Source organism: Mirounga angustirostris, unplaced genomic scaffold (genome assembly GCF_029215605.1).
Source record: "Mirounga angustirostris isolate CCGP_5_RB_7025 unplaced genomic scaffold, mMirAng1.0.hap1 SCAF_13, whole genome shotgun sequence".
In the NCBI taxonomy this organism is placed as follows: domain Eukaryota; kingdom Metazoa; phylum Chordata; class Mammalia; order Carnivora; family Phocidae; genus Mirounga; species Mirounga angustirostris.
Genome location: NW_026991721.1, coordinates 50,945,867 through 50,964,471, shown reverse-complemented (window position 1 = coordinate 50,964,471; position 18,605 = coordinate 50,945,867). Strand labels below are relative to the sequence as shown.

General features: G+C 46.1%; 1 protein-coding gene across 12 annotated transcripts in view; it reads right to left on the bottom strand.

The window, feature by feature from the left end:
* The window catches only part of TENM4 (teneurin transmembrane protein 4), a 719,612-nt gene that overhangs the window by 279,128 nt on the left and 421,879 nt on the right, over positions 1–18,605 (bottom strand). The window contains exon 1 of one of the 12 annotated variants that reach the window (XM_064576847.1): positions 7,745–7,876. The exons of the other annotated variants lie outside the window; for them this stretch is intronic. The gene's annotated coding sequence lies outside the window, so the exon portion shown is untranslated. Of the gene's footprint in view, positions 1–7,744; positions 7,877–18,605 lie in introns of those variants that run through there. 12 annotated transcript variants of the gene reach the window in all.

The following is an 18,605-nucleotide window of genomic DNA, read 5'->3' as shown; positions in this document are numbered from 1 at the left end:
ATGTCGAGGAGGAAGCCTCACTTTAGTACTGGTGTGTTTTTAACACTAACACTTACTAAGGTCCCTACTTAACAAAGAGAAGTGAACCTCTGCTCCATGTCCTCAAGCAGGCATTCTTTCACCAGACTGGGACAATTGCTTCCCCTGTATTTATTTCTATGGCTTCCTTCTAGGTATGGCAAGTGAATTGCAACAGAAATACACAATTTTCTTTTAAAATAAATAAATTTGGGGCACCTGGGTAGCTTAGTCAGTTGAACGTCTGCCTTTGGCTCAGGTCATGATCCCGGGGTCCTGGGATCAGCCCTGCGTTGTCAGGCTCCCTGCTTCCTGCTAAGCGGGGAGTCTGCTTCTCTCTCTCCCTCTGCCCGTTCTCACCCACCCCCCGCTTGTGCTCCCTCCTTCTCTCTCTCAAATAAATAAATAAAATCTTAAAAGATAAATAAATAAACTCACTTACATAAAAAAAGTTGGTAAAAGGAGGCAGGGCAGGAAAGGAAGAGTGGCGCAGGCAGGCACCCCACTATAACACAGACTATGACAGGCTTGGGCAATGCTGATGTCATCTGGTCTTCCCACCGCCTGGGAAGCCGAGGGACACAAGACAAGGCTCTTGCAGGGTCACGCTGCAGGTCAGACGCAGAGCTGGTCTTGGGAGCCAGGTCTGCTGCTCCCAGGAACGTTAGCCTGGTTTTTGTGGTGATAGGCCATGGTGAGGCCTCTCCAGGTGAGGTTTACAACTGGAAAACGGAGCTTATATGGATGGTGGCGGGCCTCGCAGGTTGGATTGACCCACTGTGAGCAAATCCAAACCTGGTTCAAAGCCATGCAGCAAAAGGGCAGCTCTGGGCCAAGCTGCTTGTCTCCCTGAGCATGTTTCCTCCAGGTATGATGGTGCCCCCAGTACTCCACGTAGGGCCAATCTCCCTATGCTGTGGATCTGACCAGGTGACAGATGTGAACGCCCCCCCAGGAATGTGAGGACTTCGCAAGTGTTACTTGTATTAATCTCGCAGACCCTCCATGGCCTCCTTCCTGGCGCTTCTTCAACAGTCTGGGCCCTGAAGTGTCAGGAGATGCTCTAAGACACCGTCTGGTGTCCACAGGGCCTCATGGAGCAGGCCACTAACATTTCAGTGGGGACACAAACCAGGCTGAGTTTCCAGATGGAAAAAGCCCAGATACATGGCTAACGTGACTTCCTCGGGGGGTGGTCTAGGAATTCCTAGATCTAATCAAGCCGTACCCCAAAAATGTTATTTTTGTACCTTTTAATGCAATGGCATTTGGGGAAATTAGTGGAAAAGGAGCTGTAGAGAGTCTACAATTGTGTCACGTGAGTGACTAATTAAAGGGCTCTGGTTCTCCCAGGACATTTGGTTACATTAATTCAAAATGTGACCTGTTTATTTTGCAAGGTCAGGAAGAAGCCTTACCTCCTAGAAAGCCAATGTGGCAATTAAATTAGAGTCACCAGAGTTTGCCTGAGGTAATGTATGAAAAAGGGCTTTGTAAACTGTATGAAAACAGAAGTCACCTCTGTGTGGCTGTCCTCGCTGCCCCCAATTAGGGGGGCACAATGGCCTACCCCTGGTGGAAAGCCACAGGTGAGGGCTTGTTTAGTTGAGGGAGGTACCTGGTAAGGTGGGAAGGGCGTGAAGTCTGGGGCCATGCTTCGAATTGTCACTTTGCAGCACTTGGGCAAATCACTTCATCTCTGCTTGTCCCCACAGTTATGCGTGTGGCTCACTGTACTGTTCCATGGGGGGTGTTTTGTGGGCGGGGTGGGAGGGGGAAGAGGGCTGGCAGGAAGGAGGAAGAGAGAACATCAACTTTTTCCACTTTTGACTGTAGCACCTGCAATCGGGTGCCCAGCAGAGAAGATCCAGCCTTGGACAAGGCCCACCTCAAGTAACCTGCAGTTGACTGTGGAAACCAGACGAGGATAAGCAGGTCCTCAGACTATTAGGGAGGAGTATGTACAGAAGTCGGCAGGGCATTAAGAAAGAACGTCCACACGCCCAAGGGGCTGTCAGTAAAGTTCCTTAAGAACTCAGAGTTGCTGAGTTCTAGATTGTGGAAAATTGATCACCTGGCCTCTTTCCTCCTAAATTCCCCTGCAGGGAGGCAGCCAGCCTGCTGGCCTGACCTGGACTCCTGAGTTCCCACATCTGCAGCAGAGGGGGCTTGGCCTTTCTAAGGAGCTGTCACAGATGAACAGCAAGCTCTTATAAAGCTTCCCTGCCAGCGACTTGGACCTGTAGCATACCTTCTATGTGTCAAGCTATCTAGTTATCTCTATAACCACAGGCAAGTTACTAAACTTTGAATCCTGATAGCCCCGTTTAAAAAAAAAGGTGCAATTCAGGCCCACCATCCATTAACCACCATTCCGAAATCCCCAAAACTCTAAGACCAAAAGTTCTATCAAAATTCTTTTCATGGCAAAACTTGAACTGACATGAGGCTCAGAGTCTTATTTTTTTAAATCCCATGAGTATAACTATTCATGTTTCACCGCAGAAATATGGATGTGTTTGATTACCGTGGACCATCTGAGTACTCTGGGAATGTTAAGAAAAATACATCATAGGAACTGTATTTTCTTTCTTAAATCTGAAAATTTCTGAATTCTGAAACACATGCTGAATCCAAGGGGTTCACTTAAGAGATTCTGGTCTCATTGGCTTAATACCTATTTTATGGGGTCTCTCTGCTTAGAATGCCCTTCCCCCTCATCTGTCTGGATAACATCCACAGGCATTTCAAATGTCATCATGAATGAATGAATAAAGGAACCTATGAATTTGTCTTGCTACTAGGAGATAGGTAACTTAACTTCTCTACATAGCTGGTGTAAGAATCTATTTACCAACAAGAGTATTTTAATGCAAGAGAGAGGACAGGTGAACAGAATTGCCTGACAACTTCACACACCCCAGTGTCCTTTACCTCTGGGACTGGGGAAACATCCAGACCCAAGTACCCACAGTTGATACAGAACAACTAAAATAGGTTCCATGAAATTCTCCGTGAAAGAAGACAAAACCTCACTGGACACTTCTCAGCAGTAGGAAACAGGCACAATTTTGCCTTCTGATTTCACAAAATGACTAAATAGGACCCAGGCAGACTCCCTCAGGGGAATCTGGATAGGTCCTAAATTAAGTTGAATTTTTTGTTTTGTTTCATTTTGTTTTAAGAAAACACATTTGGAAGGAGCTGGCATACATAGCAGTGTTTCCCATTTAGAAAGAAAAATAAACACTCCTCCACTGGATTGGAAGTCAAAACAAAATAATCCCAGCTGCTTAAGACCCGAGAAAGTCAATGAAACTGCCAAACAACAGTGATGTTGACCAGTGTGACCAGCTTGAGAAATGTGTAAGGCGAGGTGGGAAGGGCCCAGTGCAGGGTGCAGGGTATGGGGGGAAGAAAAGAAAAACAGCCATGGATGGCCCAGCATCCAGGGCTTGCCTCTCATGAAGCAGCACCAAAATTTAGTGTCTAAGTCATCTGTACTTATTTGACTACAGGGCATTGAAACTTCCCCAGTCCTCACAAAAACACAGCTGAAAGATTCTACTCTATGGTATCAGACAGACCTGAAGTTCCAATCTGATTCTATCAGTTAGAAGCTGTGTGATGTAGGAGAAGTTACTTAACCTCTCTGGCCCTTTCTTGCCTCAGTGAGACTTAAAAATGGCTATGTCACAGGATAGATATGAAGATTCAATGAGATTCAATGAGATTCCAAAATTCAGTGGGTACTTCATAAAGGTTTGTGAAGTAATAGGAATCTAACAACTTGTAATTCTTTTTTTAAGAAATTCTTTTAAAAATCTTTAAAATTTTTTTCTTTGGTGGACTTCCTCTTCTCTTCTCCACTCCTACTAAGGGGGAGACATAGAAATAACAGGACCTGGTATTGGTAAGAAAACATAACAAATGGGTGGGAGGGTGGGAAGAAGAAGATAGGAGGAGACTTTAGAGTCAAGCAGGCTTGGGTTTGAATCTTTAATATGCCGTGGAGCTATGGGCAAGTCACTGGCCCTTGCTGGGCCTCATTTTCCTGGCAGACAAATAGAAATAAATAAATGGAAGCTCAAAGAAGTTAATACATGTAAAGAAAGACTTACAGGCAGAAGGTGCTCATTACATGTATATTCTCCCACCCACCTCCACCTCACCTAGGCTTTGAGAAACTGACAGCTTTCTCTGAGCTATTTATTCCCTGACCCTCTTAAATATTACCCTCCAAGTTTTTCCAAGTCTCTTTACTGCAGAATTTAGGTTATGACAACTGACGGAACACCTATTTATTTAGAATAAATAAACTATTTATTCTAAAAAGTTTCTCTGGGGTAGGGACAGATACCTACTTAATCCTCACCACTTCCTTAGCTTTTCAGCTGACTAGTTGATATTTTAGTGAAATCTTTCGTTACATATATCAGTGTTTTCTTTTTTTATTTTATTTTTATTTTTTTAAAAAGATTTTATTTATTTATTTTGAGAGAGAGAGAATGAGAGAGAACACATGAGAGGGGATAGGGTCAGAGGGCAAAGCAGACTCCCTGCCAAGCAGGGAGCCCGATGCGGGACTTGATGCGGGACTCGATGTGGGACTCGATGCGGGACTCGATGTGGGACTCGATGCGGGACTCCAGGATCATGACCTGAGCCGAAGGCAGTCGCTTAACCAACTGAGCCACCCAGGCGCCCACATATTATATGTTTTCTAGATGGTTATCCTTGGGGGCAGATTAGGACTTTGATGAACAGAAAGAGCTCCTTTCCCTGTTTTCTTTCCCGCAGGGACAGCGAGCCAGTCTGTAATGCCCCATGCGTTCTCCTTGCACTTTACATGGGGATTTTGGCCAGGTGGCTCTGAGGCGTCGCGGCCCCGGGACCGCAGCTCTGGTGCTGGGGTTGACACAGCTGTAGGCAGTGAGCCTCTGGGGAGCCCCTGGAGAGAGCAGCCCGAGCTCCGGGGGAGGCCGGCGTCCTGTGCAGGGCGCTGAGTCAGCTCCCACCAAAGGAAACCACTTCAGTTTCACCCGCCAGGAGCCCGAGGGGCTGCCTTTGTCATTTAAAGTACATTCTGAATTAAGTCTCTGGGGGAAGCCGGCCTCAGAAGGAGCTAGAGCAATTCATCCATTTAGGTGGTCTCTAAAGCCTTCCATTGCTGGAAGGGAATGGGGCTGTGGCGATAGGGAAGGAAAATAGGGACGTCTGTCCCGTTGAACCATTCTTAAACTCCATAGCAACCTTGGAAGGTTTTCCCCATTTCACAGATGGAGCAACTGATGGTCTGAGAGGTTAGGTACTTTGCCCAAGGGTCACATGTCCAGGACCCCATGGTCCTTGCTCTCTTGGCTGCACTTTGGCCCTTACGCAGTTTGTACTGCTTGCTCATTCATTTATTCTTTTATTAAGTTGACACTCCACAGAAAGCACCTCTAAGGCTGTGCACCAAACTGTTAGAAGTAGTTATCTCTGGGAGGAGGGATTACAAGAGAACTCTGCTTTTTACCTTTCTGTATTATCTGAATGTTAAAGAGCATTGTTACTTTTATAATTGACAAAAACAATGAAGATAATCCCATTAAAATAACCTTACATTTCTTTCATGAAAATCAATCCAAACCTTAAAAACATATATTGGTCCACTATGCAGCAGAGTCCACTCATGTCCACTCAGTAGTGCTGGGTTCATGCCCATATCAGCAGGTCCTTTTGCTCCTAGAAGACCACTCAGTGTGGGGTCTCAGGGCCCAGGAAGGTAGCAGGCAGGGTCCAGCTGTGGAGTGAGACTCCCTGGCTCTCTCATGACCCGCCAACCCCAGAGCAGCAGACCACTAAAAACCCAGACTCTCCCTTTGGGCACAGGACACATTTATAACCAACCTTTAGAGTGACACACTCGAGCAAGTCCCAGGGAAGGAATCAGAAGTGTCTCTAGGTCCCCTGGGGAGTGGGATGAGCACAGAGGAGCACAACTGAGCAGACAGCTTTTAGGCCAAAGTACCCCCATCTTCCCTGCACATCAATAATGCACGAAGGCTATCAATTTGCTGCAGAACTTACAACAAAGTGATTGCTCTCGTTCAGTTATGTAGCAAAGGGAGAGATTAAGGACTTTAATCTCCTGCCTTCTCTTTTACCTGCAAGGCTTATTTACCCAGAAATGAACAAAGAATGCCATCATGTGTGTGTGTGTGTGTGTGTGTGTGTGTACCACACACATTTTTTTTTTTTTTTCCAAGTAAACTTAAGAAGGCCACTGGCTGGCAAATCCCTGTCAGCACCACATGACATTCATTCAGAGTACCTTAGACATTGCTCCGTCACTGGTAACATGGGGAACTGATACCTAGAGAGGGACAGTCATTTGCAAAAACAAATAGCCCGTGAGCCACTGAGTTGGGCCTTGCACACAAATATCCTCCCTCCTGGTCCAGGGTTTCTATTTCTGTGCATTGTTTAAAACATGAGCAGCTAAAACGTATAGAGAAGCAATGACACCAAACCACCAAAAGGACAACGCCACTCTTCGGGGAGCACAAAGTTATAGGCCCTGGAGGATGGTTCGGCTTTTGGTCACAGAGAATGTAGGGCCTAAGATCCTGGTAGAAGAGAACCATCAAGCCCAAAGACGTCCTGTCTGATTTTCAAAGACAGTAGAGGCTGTCTATCATCCCCTCTCTTGGAGGCTTCTGGGCATCCCTGCACAGAAGTGGATTGGCCTCTGTTGAACACAGAGAGGGCAAGGACCTTGAGCCAGGTCACACAGCACCTGACCAAGTACTAAAACCCGGGTCTGCTAGCTCTAGGTCAGCCTAGGGCTCTTCCCCCATACCCTCCCATATCTCCTTTTCTTAAGAGAGTCAGGACACAGCTTAGAAGAACAGTGTTTATTATGGGCAGATCCAGGCCTAAGCCCCCTGGCTCTCTGCAGCCAGCATTCGGCCCTGCAGCTGCTTGGGACTTCAGGGCCCTCTGTCTCCCGGCAGTGTGAAAGTCAAGAACTTCTGAGGCCAGCACTGGCCTCCAGGTAGTACACTTTCTCCCAGCTTTCTCCCGGTTAATGGGGGGCACCATAGCCCCGGTTTCTTCGGCTGTGTCGTGAGGGGGCCCCAAGCAAGCGGCAAGGGGTAGTGGCGACCACAGCCCTGACACAGACGAGGTAGCCAAGCGGTGCTCTTTGTGTTTTAACCTTTCTTTTCTATTTCGGTTTGGAGCTCTGTTTCTGTGTCTTTGCCTAACCCTGGTCTCCACCTGACGCTTCTGCCTCGCGTCTGTCTGTGCTTCTCTGTCCCGGCAGCTCTGTCTACCCGACCTCTGTCACCGGAGTGCGGACAGCAACCCCCTGACCCCGCGGACAGCAACCCCCTGACCCCCCCGCACACTCCAGCGGCGCAGCAGGGCAGGAGCGGGGCTGCCTGAGCAGCTGAGCCGCGCCAGGCCCCCGACAACCCCGAGCCCCCCATGCACCAGGCCCCTCCTACCCTGCAAGCGGCTCAAGCAGGCAGATTAATCAGCATCGCCAATGAAAGGAAACACACACACACACACACACACGCACACACGCACACACACACGCACACACGCACACACACAATCAGCATCACCAACGAAAGGAAAACACACACACACACGCACACACACACACAATCAGCATCGCCAGCGAAAGGAAAACACACACAACACCCACAGAAGTTAGGAAGAGAGAGGGACTTACCGTTCGCTGCGACCCCCAGGCTGGCGGAGCCACTTTTAACTAAGAATGAATTAGGGACAAACTCTTCCTCAGAGTCTGAGTCCGGGGTTGGCTGGGCCACACCGCTGCCTAGCAACCGCCTCTGGCTCTCATTGGCCGGAGGGGAGGGGGGGCGGGGAGGGGGACTGCTCAATAGGGGTTGATGAAGCGGATGAACAATGCAAGGGAGCACCTGCGAACCACAAAGACAAACACAGAAAAAAATAATGAAAATTGGTTTTGAGGCACACGGGGAGGGGGAAGGAGCAAAATAAAACACGCATCAACGGGGGAGGGGGCTCCCAACACTGGGCGATCTACTGCACACGTGGTCGGGGGGCGGGGCTGATTGCCTCCGCAAAGGTAGTTGGTGCAAACTCTGAAGAGCAGGGCCTCGGAGCAAAAGTCTGCATGGCTTGCAAAGAGGGCACCCCTCGGAAACACACGGGAAGCCCCTCCTGCTTTGCCTGTTCTCTGAGAGAGGCCTGAAAACCTGGGGTCTGTTCTGGGGGGCCATGCTATCTATCAAACAGCTGCCCCGCTCTGAGCCTCAGTGGCCTCCCTGGTAAAATGAACTGCCCGCACTGGGTGATTGCTGAGCGCCTGCAAGCTGGCCATTCTGTGATGTCGCTGAAGTGAAATGATGTTCTTATTAGTGAGATTTTTAATCGGACATGCCTGGAAAAGGCTCCGGGACTCATAAAAGATAGAGAGAGCTGGAAAGAACGATCCAGAACGATCCCCTTCCCTGGATTTTAATACACTAATGTTTTACTTTTCTCAGAGTCTAACATTTTAAGATTTTTAAATGCTGCCATTCTCTGCCAGCTCCCTGAGAGCATGAGCACTAGCCTCTTTTCCACGTCTGTACCCCCAGAGGCTAGCACAGTGCCCGGCATGCAGTAGGCACTAATGAACTATTTGCTAAATAAGTGAGTTGCAGGTGTCTAAAACATTAGGATTCTCCAGTTCTAATAATCTCAGATAAAATAATTCTGTAACTTTAGGACATTAATATTCTGTGAGTTCCAAGATACATTAAGTCAGTAGGTTTTGATGCCAAGTTTCTACCACGTCAGGGTTCTGATTCTAAAAAAACTCCAGGTTGTGAGCACACTCCCAACTCTTCAGAAGGAGAAGGTGATGGCCTGGGACAAGACCTTTCAGATCAGACAATTTGCAGTTCGATCTGTGGCTGGCCTTTAGACATGTGCAGTACATCGTCCACAAGAGAGGGAACATAAGCACAGACATATAAAACTATACAGTACAGACAAAGCATCCACTTGACAGCAAGGGCTGCTTCTTTTCTTCCACCTTGACTGATAGAAGGCTGAAAACATAATCAGATCTATCCAGCTTTTCAAAGAGACTGAACCTTAGGAAACATAATGCAGCCCGGACATGTCATCATAAAATTCGGCAGAGCTTGAAGGGAGAGATGGAACAGAGAGCTGCTGATTTGGGGGGGCGGGGGGGAGGAGAAAGCTTTTTGTGGTCTATCTACCGAGAGATGCTGTCTCAGTTCACAGCCACCAAATCCTGCAGGATCCTGTAGGTTTCATGATTCTGATGTCAACCCCTGAGCCTCACCACGTGTGATGACATTTTATAGAGATGCTGTATATGCCATCTGGTTCATAGGAGAAATTTACTAAGACCAGTTGAGATAGCAGGGATCAATGACCATGGTACCACCTCTGCATGACTCTGTGTTCTGGTTTCTTTACCAAAGAATCCGGGCTAGGATTCTCTTCAAAATCATCTAAACCGAGCCTTCCCGATTCACCTTGTGAGAACCGTCCCTGACACTACTTACACAGCACTCTAAGGTGATCAATCCTTTCTCTAGCCTTGATCTAGTGCTGCTATCACATTTGCTGTACTGTCTTTGCAGTTATCTGTACTTATGTCTCCCACATAAAAGTATATGGCATATTCTTGGGGCACAGTACATTCTTGCAGTGGGTTTTAGAGTTCAACAGAATTGGGGTTTGCATCATGACCTAGTCCCCTTTTAGCTGTATGATCTTGGGAAAATGACTTCCAGTTTGTTGTTAGTGTGTCGGGCACTCCTCTTTGACAGAGTTGTTGCGAGGACCAAAGATACCATATCTGAGCACACAATATGCATGAGCAAGTAGGGTCAGTGCTCACCAAGTGTTCAAACCACCTCTTCCCCCCTCCCCGGAAGAACCTCATTCATGATTCTGCTTCCCTTGCAGTCCCAGTTTTGGAAAGATTTTGTTGACCAGGCTGCATTTATTAAGCAAATATACATTCATTTCCTCCTCTTTTATTAGTCAAAGACATCTTATAATCTCCAATCAGAGCTTCTGATGAGCTGGAGATAACCAGTACCATACCATGCTGAGTTGTTAGAATTTCAGACAAAAGTTAAGAAACACGATATGTGGTCCTAGGGTGCTAGTTACAGCCTCTTCCTGAGTAAATCTGTCAAGCTTTATGAAATAAATAGTTCCAGAACTAAGTAAATTGTTCTATCACAAACTTCAGAGACCTGAGGCTGGGAATAGCACAGTGGCCTGGCCTTCTGCCTGTTTCTTCTGCTTTCATCCACTCTCCAGGCCTCACTCACCTCAGGTCCTGGGGTTGTTCTGAATATTCACAGCCTGACATTCCAAGCACCTAACAAAGCACCAGGCCCTTAGTAGGTACACAAGAAGTCATGATGTTTCTGTGAGGTACAGATATTGTTGGAAACATATTAATTCCCTTCCTCTTATTCATCGGCTGCTTTTAATTTACGTGGCCCCAAAGTAGGGTGCACAGAACCATCCCCTGGGCACAAGAAAACATGAGAAATATTTATTTTTAAATCTCACTTGCTAATATCTGTTTTGTATATATTTTATAATGCATATAATCTATTAGTGCTTGGAACACATGTAATAAAATGCATTGCTGTACAAATTTGGCACCTACGGAAGCAAGGCAAGGTGATATTAAGAGTATGGGCTCGGGAGCCAGATCCTACATTTGAATTCCAGTTACGCTACTAGCTAGCTCAATAGTCGTGATCATGGGCAAGTTACTTCACCCTTTATGCCTCAATTTCTTCATCTATATAGTGGAAACTAAAGGATAAAATAAAAAAGAACATCTATTTCACAGGGTTGCTTTGAGGATTAAAGGAGTTAAAACAAGTAATATGTTGAGAACAGCGTGGCAGCCAATAAACACCTAATAAACATTAGATGTGCTATGCACAAATATGTATATAGAGAGTGAGGGGCACTAACCTAATTTTATCTTTTCTCTTTTATAAGAGCCGTGCATGCTTCAAACACTGCTTCATTCCACAAACATGTGCTAGATACCCACTGACTGGGCTGGTGAGGGGCATACAGACTGTGAGAGACACGGTCAAGGAGGAGTCGGTGGGAGGAGTCACGTGGAGTCCTAAGCGTGGCAGGTGGGACCTGTCAGAGTAGAAGACAGCCCAGTGCATGACTGTGAGATAACATCTCATCTGGAGGAAAGGAGAAAGGCTTACTGGAGCCACAGAGCCTCCCAGTGGGAAGAGATGGAGGGATGAGGGCGTGAGCACTCTCAGCAGAGAGAAGACTACTCCAGCCTCGGGCCCTCATCCTTTGCCCGGCTTCCAGCAAGTTGCCCATCCCCCTTGGCCTCTTAAGTCTCGTGCGCTACCATTAACTTCTCACTGAGTCTGCTGAGACTTGCGGGGACGAACGCACGGCTCTACCCTTTGCCCAAGTTTGTCAAGTTGCACCACTTTAGGGGACCATTGACAGTGCATCTATTTGAATGGCACCCCCCAGGAACACAACTATAAAGTTTTGCCCGAGTTTTAGCCCATGCTGTTTTTCTCCCTGAGCACACCTTTTCCTCTTCTCTCTTCCCCATCACTACCACCCCACATGTCTCCCTAGCTCCCACTCATCCTCAGGGCCCAACCTCACGTCACCTCCACGGGAAGCCTGTCCTGATGCCTCAAGCCTCGGTTTGGCACCCCCGCTGCGTGCCCGCACAGCTCTGTGTACCTTCCCTGTGACAATACTTCCTGTCCAATACTTTCTGTGATTGCCCACTAGCCTGCCCGACTGGCCCCTTACCGTGTCCCCCAGGGCCTGGCACAGGGTCTGACGCATAGAAAGCACCCGTAACAACTTGTTACATGAAGGGGCGAAGGAAGGAAGGAGTGTATCTTCAAGGCACTAAGGGTCTCTGTAAAGACAACAGTGAGAAAGAAGTCTCTGAACAGTAGGTTTAGGCCTTGAATACAAAGAAAAGGAGGTCATGCCTTAACTGGGAGTCATGGAAGTTTTTAAAGCAGGAAGGTGACAAGACCATGGCTGTGCTTTAGAAGGATCTGTTCTTTGAACTTAAGGCATCTGCTCAGCCACTTAGATCTCCTTTCTAAATGGCTCAGCTCAGCCAGGATGTTGGAAGTCCATGTGATCGCCTTCCCTGGAGGGGTTGGGGAGGCAGATGCATGTTTATGGAGGCAAATAAGGAAGCCTGATGCCAACGGACTATGGGATTAGGGTTTAGAGTTGCCCTCCCATGTATCCTGGTCATCAGCTGAAGGGGACCTGGTATTGTAGAATTTTCCACAGTGTCCACGGTGAAATGAGAATGATTGGCCTGAACCTTCCTAGACTTCATTCCAACAATGAAGGGGCCAGTGAAGGGTGGAGGAGAGCCACCCATGTTTCCTGAGAGAAGGTCTCTTTGAGCCTAGTTCTAGCTTAGAGTGGCTACTTCTCTTAGTCTCTGTTTTTTCCTTTGAAAACTGGAGTGCTAATACCCACTGCAAAGGGTTGCTGAGAGGATTGATGCTATGATGCTTGTAAGGAGCCCAGCAGTCTCATGGAAAGGGCTCAGCCAACACAGATTTTCTCTGCCATCCCGCCAGCTGTGGTCTTTTATAGTAAGAACAGGGTGGTTTTGGAGAATAAATGATGGCAGGTCTACAAGCCTGCCAATGACACCTTTATCAATGTGGATTACTTGTCAATGTCATAAAAAGAGGAAAGTGTTACGGAGGTAGCCATGATTTATGAAAAGAACACACAACAAGGGAATTCTGAGATCTGCAGAGAGAACAATTTCCAGTTACTCACATCTCTGTGTGAATTGATGGTAGCCCGCTTTAGCATTTGAAATGTAACCTGTAACTAGGATAAGACAGTTCTCAAGGAAGAGCCTTCTAGTGTTCTGGATTCTAAGTATCTTTGGAGTATGCCATGAGACTGAGGTGTGAAGGGCCAGCTGATGGACACATCTGTTACTCACATGAAATGTGAGACCATGAACACAAGGCACTTTTTTTACACTTTTATCAGCAGTCTTGAGAAATCCATCTAAACACCCAAACAGAATCTTATTAATCTATGCTAAACTGCATGTAGGGTATGATGGGGAAAATCACAGCCTACTGACACAGCGGGGAAGTATGAGCCCCATCTGAAAAGCCAGAGCACTACCTGGCAGCCCTGCATTTTAGAAGCCTGTATGTAAAACATTTAGTATAGTGCCCAGCATACAGCAATTAATAAACGACACCTAGAGAAAACCAAAACAAACCCTTAGACCTACACAGGTACCTCCTCCTGTGGAACCCTGAGCTGATGGATTCGTCCCTCCCATGAAGGCTCCTCTCTAGAAATACTCTAGTCCCTCCACTTAAAAACTAAATGCATTCCTTCTCTTCTCGTGTGCTAACCTCACACCTATGTCTTCTTAACAGGGCAGCCAGTTGCTTCACTGAGTAAGTTAAGTCCTTCTCAGCTCTGAGCAGAGGATGGAAAACCGGGATCTCCTTTGGATAGAAGGTTTGGGGCTGCTAGAGGACCAGGAACTTAACTGCGGGCTGGCAAGCTGCTCACCTCTGTGTGCTGGCCTAGATCAGAGTCTCTCTGATCAGAAAAGCTTTGCATAACTGGTTCCCATAGTTATCTGAAATGGATTGAAGCCCACTGCTGCAAAGGATTTCAAAGTGCTAGAAATCTGAATGAAGCTAGAGAGCTCGAGTGACCATCCATTCTGTTTGTTCACGACAGCCCCAATTTGCATCTGCTATCCTGAATGAATTAACAATAGTGCCCCACCTTTACTCTAAAAACATACTGACTTGGACAGTTAATTAGGTGGCTACCCTGTTTCAGGGCAGTATAGATTTAGTTCCACATCAGAGGCTGTCATCTGCTGCATAGACTAACGGCCGAGAGATCTGGGTACAGGTCAACAATGTGCCGCAGGACCATGGCCAAATTCTCTGACGGCTCTGGCTTCACCTTCCCTATCGGGGACTTAGACTAGAACACTCTAAGGTTCTTCTGTAGGAGTAACAGGAGTGCACACCTTGGGGGTTATTCTGAGGAGTTGAGGAGACTATAAACAGAGTGCAGGATCAACATGATTTCAGTTACAACAGCAAGTCAGTTTCTTCAGCACTGTAAATGCTCATAAAACATTTAGAGAATGAATAAATTTGTATGAATGCATTGGAAAAAGGACTGGCTGAAAAAAAACCTTTAACAAGGGTTATCAATGATATCAGCAGCTTTTCATTTTTAAATATGATTTTATATCTTCAAATTTTTGTACAATGAGCACATATCATTCGTTCTTCTTATACTTTAAAAATTATTTTTAAGACTTTAGGAGAAAATGAAACAAATGTGAAAATACCAGGCATCTAGCAGGTGCTAAGATAGATGTTGGTTTTAAGTACAAACAATATTTTGCACCCTGATATTGGTAGCAAATTTGATATAGACAGATTTTTAAAATGTGAAAACCTTTTGGGCGCCTGGGTGGCTCAGTTGGTTAAGCGACTGCCTTCGGCTCGGGTCATGCTTCTGGAGTCCCGGGATCGAGTCCCGCATCGGGCTCCCTGCTCGGCAGGGAGTCGGCTTCTCCCTCTGACCCTCCCCCCTCTCGTGCTCTCTCTCCCATTCTCTCTCTCAAATGAATAAATAAAATCTTTAAAAAAAAAAAAGTGAAAACCTTTTAACTGAGCAATTATACTTCTAGCAATTTACCCAAGAAGATAATCATGACTTTTTAAAAGAATTACTTATAAGAATATTCATCACAACATCATTTGTAATAGTAGAAAGTAAAATAAAAAAAAAAGTTAAAAAGGAAAAATGTCTTTAATGTTAAAAGTGCCTAATTGTGTAAATTAAGGCACAGCAGTACAATGTCAATATGCAGACATTATCAGCCATGTTTGTAAAGAATGTTTAGGGACACGTGAAATAGGATATAAAAAACCATGAGGCAAAACTGTATAAAAGTAGTTCTGCCATGTGTTTATGTGTGTGTATGTGTGCAATTTGCACAAAAATGTTGACGCCTGTCACCTTAAGGCAGTAGAATTATGAATGCATTTTATTTTTTTCTTGATATTTTTCTATACTTTCCAAGTTTTTCAAGGAGCAAATGTGATAATGAGATTTAAAAAAAAGTTGTTTTAAAGAGGAGAAAACACACACACAGGAAGGTAGCAAAGACAACGGCTTCTGCTTTGGGTCCTTTGGGATGAGCGCGGCAGAGCTGCAGTCTGCTGGGCTCAGACTTGCTTTCTTTTCCAGCCTGTTAAATCTAGTGGGTCTTACTCCCCCGGCTAGGCAGCTCCCACTAAGTCAACTCTCCACTCTTCTCCTCAACAGTGGTTATTTTCAGAAGCAGGTCTGGGGCCATCTGTCTCTGTGACTTATGCTGGGAAAATGGCCTCTGGAAAACAGGACGCAGTAAATTTCTCAGGCTCAGCTCATTTGATCTTCATCCCTCCTCTTCATAGGTTTCTCAGGGCCATTTTTTGTTTTTAAAGCATTCACCAGGAAAGGAGCTTTGCTTTAACCTGTTTGCCTGGGGAGACCCAGTATCCTGGGGCCATTCCACCTCAACACTCAGAAGGGAGTGCCTTGGTCTCTCTGGTCTGCACTCAGGGGTGGTCAGCCAGTTTGGCTCCTTGTTTGATAAAGGTGTATTAAATGAGGACATTCGTTGGGTTTTGGGGTAATAACAGCTTTATTGAGATATAATTCACATACCCATACAAGTCACCCATTTAAAGTGTACCATTCAATGATTTTTAGGATATTCACAAGGTAGTACAACCATCACCACAGTTCAATTTTATTTATTTATTTTTATTTTTTATTTTTTTACCACAGTCAATTTTAGAATAATTTTCATCACCCCCCTAAAAAAACCCCGTACTTATTAGCAGTCACACCTCATTTCCGTCCAATACCCTGGAGCCCTGGGCAATCACACAAATCTACTTTCGGTCTCTATGGATTTACCTCTTCTGGACATTTCATATAAATGGAATCCCATGACATGGCTTCCTTCTTTCATTTAATATAATGTTTTTGAGGTTCATCCATGTTGTAATATGGATCAGAACTTCATTTCATTTTACTGCCGAATGACCCTGCATTGTATGGACAGGCCACATTTTGTTTATCCACTCATCAGTTGATGGAATCTTGGGTCGTTTCTACTTTCTGACTAATTCTGAAGGAGCTGCTACAAACATCTGTGTACAAGTTTTTGTGTGCACGTGCGTTTTCATTTCTCTTGGGCAGATACCTAGGAGTGGAAATGCTGGATCAAAGTAACTCTGTTCAACCTTTTGAAGAGCTGCTGGACTGTTTTTCAGTGGCTACACCATTTTACATTCCCACCCGCAGTGATTGAGAGTTCCAATTCCTACCCATCTTTCCAACACTTTTTATTATCTGACTTTTGGATTATAGCCATTCTAGTGGGTATGAAGGGGCATCTCGTTTGATTTGCGTTTCCCGATGGCTATGATATTGATCATCTTCTCATGTACTTACTGACCATTTGTATATCTTCTTTGAGAAATGTCTATTCAGATCCTCATTTTAAAACTGAGCCATTTGTCTTCTTCTTATTTAGTGGTAGGCCTTGATTCTTTCATCAAATGTTTATTTCATGCCTGCCTTGTGCCAGGCACTAGTCTAAGCATGGAGGCATGGAAGACAAAGTCTTGCCCTCAGAAGTCTTTCAGTAGAGGAGGAAAATAAACAAGTAAGCAAATAATTATACAGAACAAGATTGAGTGGTGGTAGATGTTGTGAAGGAAAGTCAAGTGCAATGAGAGGTTTGGAGTGATGGGATGGGTGTGCTATTTTAAGTAGGATATTCAGGGAAGGCCTCTCTGAGGAGGTGATATTTAAGCAGAGACATGAGACAAGTGAAGGAGTGAGCCACACAAACGTCTGGGGGAAGAGCTTTCCAGACAGAGGACCTAGCAACTGAGGGGCAGCAAGGAAGCCAGGGCAGGTCACCATGTCTCATCCCCCACCCCCATGTGAAAGAGCTTAAGCCGAAAGGGCATAAAGAAGCAGTTACCATTCATTTCTATGGAAAAGTTTTTGAGCATTCCCAGACCCCGAAATAACCTCTCTTAGGCTTTTCTGATACCTTAGGACACGTCTTGCTAATGGCGGCCCAGAATAAACCGAGAGGAAGCCCAGATGCCCACAGACACGGTTCAAAGCTCTGGCGGCCTGATGCTGAGCTGCTGAGGCCCTGGGGAGGAGTCTGGCGGCCACCCTTGCTGCTCAGGGTGCACGCTGCCTGGGTAAGGGCTCTCACTGAAAAGCAAACTGAACCCTATTTGGCTTTTAGCCTTTTTCAGTAAAAGTGAAAGTCCTCTTTGGATTTCTTTCAGTGAACGAAAACAGGTAGTAATGTAGATCTTTCCCTAAAAGTGAAGTGGTGTAATGAGAAGTTTGGAAAAGTGAAGGCTGCCCGTATACGTGGAGGGATGTAAGGAGGAGAGTGCTAGGAAATGAACCCTGAGAGGCTGCGAGGGTCCAGAAGACAGACGTGCAAATACCACAAACTGAAGGCCACCATGCCTATGTGTTTTTCTTAGCGAGTTCCCTGAGGGCAGGGGCTGGTCTTATCTGTATCCATATGTCCACAGCCCACGACGTGACTTCATATAGGTATTCGTATAGGTTCTATAGGTTCATACAGGTTCTAGGTACCTAGAACCTACTGGAATCTATTTTAACTGACTCAGCTACTAATAAAAACAATACCTACATGCGAATAGTATTTACTTTATACTTTACACAGAATTTTCACATCCATGATTGTATTTTATCCTCTCTACATTCAAGTGAGGTTCTGAGCATCATCCCCATTTTACAGGCAGAAAAACTGAGGCTAGGAGGGGTGATATGACTTGTGCAGGGACATACAACTAGTAAGGGGCTAAGTGGGACCCCGACTTTGGGGAGGGGCATCATATAAGATCTGGATTTAGAACTGGTTATTGTGATTTGGGGCAGGTTGCTTCACCTTTTAGAGTGCTGGGATCTTCAGGATCTGAGCCTAATTTCCAGGGGTCCTGTGAAGAGTAAATAAGAGCAACCATGCATCTCTGGGACCTACGATGGGCAGATGATCAACAGTGGTAGCCAACCTCCACCTCCCTTTGATTACTAACCGCAGACGTACACCAGGCAGCCTCGCCATGTGAGGCCCTCACTGGGTACTGGGGATACAGAGCCAAGAGCAGCCCTTCCCCTGGAAGGGAGCCTGGTTGCATGGGTGAAAGAAACAGAAACACATTATTTCATGGGAGAGAGGTAGGGGTGCCAGAGGAGGCGGATGAGCGTTGAGGGAGTTGTTGGGGGATGAGGGTGGGGGGGAATGGGACACCCACAGAACTCCAATTGTCAACCACAGCCCCAGGGTTCTCACAGCTTCTTTGAACCTTTCCCAGTAGTTGGTCCAAAGGGGTTTAAGATGGTCCATCCAGGTCAACTTTCTGTGGGATGTGGGGGAGGGGAAGGCATAA